Raw genomic sequence first — 4,478 nt, 5'->3', positions numbered from 1 at the left:
GAAGGAAGTTCGGCACGTCTACTCCAATGGCGGCTTTGAGCCCCGCAACTGGGTCTCCAACTCCGAAGAGTTCTTGATAGATAAGAGAGAATGAAAGACGGAGCAGTGCTCTCGGTTCAGTGATAAGGAGTCCAGCGCTGAGCGCGTCTTACGTATTGTGTGGAGCCCGGGAAGCGATAAGTTTTTGTTCTCCATCAAGTTGAGAGTCGATTCAGAGCCCTTCCTCTCCGGCAAGCAGCTGCCAACGAAAAGAATCGTGATGAGCTGTGTAATGAATGTGGCCTAGGGGTCTTGCACAAATTACGTCACGCTCCGAGGGGGGAGGGGTCAAGCCAAGCGTGACAAACCTTACAAAAATTTTGGAGGATTTATACAAAAAACGTGACAAAGGGGGGGGGGGGAGGTTGTCAAAAAAACTGAATTTTAGCATGACATAATTTGTGTACCATCCCCTACTGAATGCGTCGAAAATAAAGTACATTCTGGTAGGCGGAACTGAGTGCGACAGGGCTCGCCAAGGAAGCAGTGTCACGATAGACGGGGATAACTTCGAGGTGGTGGACGACTTCGTCTACCTCGGATCCTTGTTGATGGCTTACAACAACGTTAGTCGGGAAATACGAAGGCGCATCATCAGTGGAAGTCGTGCCTACTATGGGCTCCAGAAGAAACTGCGGTCAAGAAAGATTCACCTCCGCACCAAATGCACGATGTACAAAACGATCATAAGGCCGGTAGTCCTCTACGGGCATGAGACATAGACTATGCTCGAGGAGGACTTGCAAGCTCTTGGGGTTTTCGAACGCCGAGTGCTAAGGACGATCTTTGGCGGCATGAGGAGAACGGCGTGTGGCGGCGAAGGATAAACCACGAGCTTGCTCAACTCTACGGCGAACCCAGTATCGTCTACCTTCACGATACGAAAGCTGGAAGGATACGCTGGGCAGGGCATGTTGCAAGAATGCCGGACAACAACCCTGTAAAGATGGTGTTCGCTACGAATCCGGTCGAAACAAGAAGGCGTGGGGCGCAGCGAGCTAGGTGGATTGACCAGGTGCACCAGGACTTGGAGAGCGTGGGTCGCAGTCGAGGATGGAGAGGAGCGGCCATGAACCGAGTGAATTGGCTAAAAATGTTGGCGAGGCTTCCTTCTTCTTTCTAGCGTTACGTCCCAACTGGGACAAAGCCTGATTCTCAGATTAGTGTTCCAATGAGCACTTCCACAGTTATTGACTGAGAGCTTTCTTTGCCGATTGACCATTTTTGCATATGTATATCGTGTGGCAGGAACGAAGATACTTCTATGCCCTGGGAATCGAGAAAATTTCCATTACGAAAAGATCCTCGACCAGTGGGATTCGAACCCACGACCCTCAGCATGGTCATGCTGAATAGCTGCGCGTTTACCACTACGGCTATCTGAGTCCCTTTTTCAAGCCAATTGATGCAAAACCAAATAAATAAAAATAATAATGTTAACCGACATTCATTAACAAAGTTCATAACATTTTCGATGCTCAAAAGTTGTTTTTGATGGTTTAGAAAAGAATTGTATTTTGCCATATGAGAGAAACGAATAATTTTGTATGGAGACTTCGAACATGTTGGATAAGTCTGTTTAATCTTAATTTAGTCGTGAAATTACCGTTCTATTTTCTGCCGGGTAACAGATACTAACATTCGGTTTCTGGCAACATTCTTCTCATCTGTCACCTTTTGGCACTACTCATCAAGCCAACCGTTCCTAGGTTGTCTCTGAGTAGTATCTGTCACCTCTCGCGCTGTTGTGCTCACCGCACACACATTTTTTATGAAGATTTTGCTTATTATTACCACGACTCTACAAACATGTGTAAATTATTATCATGACTGCTAAACCACATTCATAGCATAAAAAGTGAATTCAAGTGCAACATGATGTTGAAAAAATTTTGGAAAATTGTTGGAGACTTCCTTAGTCGAGTGTTAGAGTCCGCGGCTTCAAAGCAAAGCCATGCTGAAGGTGTCTGAGTTCGATTCTTGGTCCATCCAGGATCTTTTCGTAAAGAAAATTTTTCTGGCTTCGTGGACATAGTATCATCGTACCTGCCACACGATATACGAATGCGAAAATGGTAACTTTGGCAAAGAAAGCCTTTAGTCATTAACTGTGAAAGTGCTCATCGAACACTAAGCTGAGAAGCAGGTTTGTCCCAGTGAGGACGTAATGCCAAGAAGAAGTGACGTTGTAATTCGCTTATTTCTGTTTACTTGTTTGATTTGTAGCTCACAACCATTCCAACCGTTAATGCGTGTTTATCATTTACAGTGTAACATATGCAATAATCTTCGCAAAGAGTACAGTGTGATGACTGCAAATATCTCCTGTTAAGCTGCGGCTAAGCAATCGCAATCCTTCGACGAGAAGCAAAAAGCAACGCATGGAGTACCGTGGTCATAACTTCTATCTTAAGCGTGGCCGGCTGGCTGCCTGACGCTGCTCGCTGGTGTAGTTGCTCTTGTTGCTGCTGCTGCTGCTGCACGGAAACAGGCCCAGCCTGGAAGAACAGGTCTTGGAGCTATAAATTAAAGGTTTTTATGCGGACTTATTCCACTGCTTCTTGCGTCGCTGCTGATGGCCCGCATCGATTTCACACAACCGCAGATCCTGTGGAACGAGATTTGCCTTCGCAGATTGCTCTCATTCCGTGGTTTTTCCTTTGTTTTCACTCCTGCGCCGGATACGTGCCAGAAGAGGAGAAGAGAAGACACTGGTGTCGTACTTATGGAGGAAGGCAGCGGAAGGTTTAACCGTACACGCGAATCCGAGTGAATGTATGCGATATGCATTTTTTCTGTGCCTAACACTACTAATAATGAAATACTGTAATTTCATATTTCATTTCTATTGACTAATTCAAATTAAACCGACTGTCTACACTGTGGAATTTTGATATTTGCTTCATCTAGTGCTATTTTAAAATGCCTGAAAATTTCTGTTTCTTGATATATTTGGGTTCAAAATATGTATAAGTTTTGAAGTTTTTCTATATTTCCAGAATAAAATAGTCGTAGAATTCTTCAAATTTATTCACTTATTAAAATTTTAAGTGTTATGTTATGGAAAAAAATATTTCATATATCATGATTTCATATTAAAAAATTAAACAAAATTGTTTGATAAAATCATCATCATTCGGTATATCGCATACCGTTAAATCCGACAAGCTCAATGTGTGAGCGTTGAATGTATGTTTATATTTTGCGGCCATACGCTAGTTTCGTTTTGATTGGCACCGCAGCGAACGAGAGATGTGGAAATAAGCTTAGAAGGAATCAGATTGGCTTTTTGTCTTAATTTGTACGCTGCCGTATTCCCCCCTTCATGCAGACATCATCGGGACAGAACCGAATCTTGGGACGATCGAGGTATTTTACATTCGAGGAGACAACGGTGCTGAAAGCACTGATTTTATTTCAACGATTTTATTAAAATTTATTCGATTGCGTCTGTTGATAAATCCGCTCAGCAAGAGATGCGAATATTCCCGATGGTATACTTAGCAAATGGCTTCTAAAGAGCGCGAGTCCCCATGAGGGCTTTTGGATCGAATTGAAAGTGACAGGTCAATCCCATCGATTTTGCTGCCTCACTAATGAAGATGTTTTCAATCTATTTTGCGAAAAAGGTTTAGAGCAGGACAACACCATGGGCGGTTTGTACATAGTCGGGCAGAGAATATATTGCGAATTGCTATGTGATTCTCAAAAGTATCATATATCATGAAATAGTTTTCCGACACAAACTTCTGATTATCACGTAATATGATGTTCGTATTGATATATTATAAGAAAATATGTTTGCAATTTTGGCAGCTTTTTATGATTTAAGTGTGTTCCATGAGCCAGAGCGCTGCCACTTGACACGGGAAGACGCGGAGCAAGGAGCTATGCCGAGCAGCTGACACCAACCCCTGGGGGGACGCTTATTGAGTGGTCATGGCGAAAGTCAAGGGTCCATCAATGCCGGTTGAAACGTGTGCTGAAAAGCTGATGATTATTGTCGAGGGTCTCTTCCGAACGTATGATCTGACACCGTGGCCACCAACACCGTATGTCGACGAGGCAGAGCAAACGCCGAAGATCTTCAGGTCTCCAATGACGAGCTTGTAGCAGCGGTGAAAGCATTGAAGGTAAAGAAGGCTCCCGAACCTGATAGAATACCGAGTATGTTCCGGAAAGTGATACAGAAATAACTGGACGAAGTTCACTGCCCAGATATATGGAAGATCCAGAAACTGGTGCTGTTACCGAAGCCAGGAAAACCACCCGGTGATCCATCATAATACAAGTCTATATGCTTGCTGGATACACTGGGCAAACGCTTGGAACGGGTCATCATAAACAAGGTGGCTAAATGTACGGAGAGCGAGAACGGACTATCAGAAAGACAGTTCGGATTCCGGAAGGGAAAGTCGACGGTAGACGCAATTCGAACG

This window comes from Aedes aegypti, chromosome 1, assembly GCF_002204515.2.
Source record: "Aedes aegypti strain LVP_AGWG chromosome 1, AaegL5.0 Primary Assembly, whole genome shotgun sequence".
In the NCBI taxonomy this organism is placed as follows: domain Eukaryota; kingdom Metazoa; phylum Arthropoda; class Insecta; order Diptera; family Culicidae; genus Aedes; species Aedes aegypti.
This window is presented reverse-complemented; position numbering follows the sequence as displayed.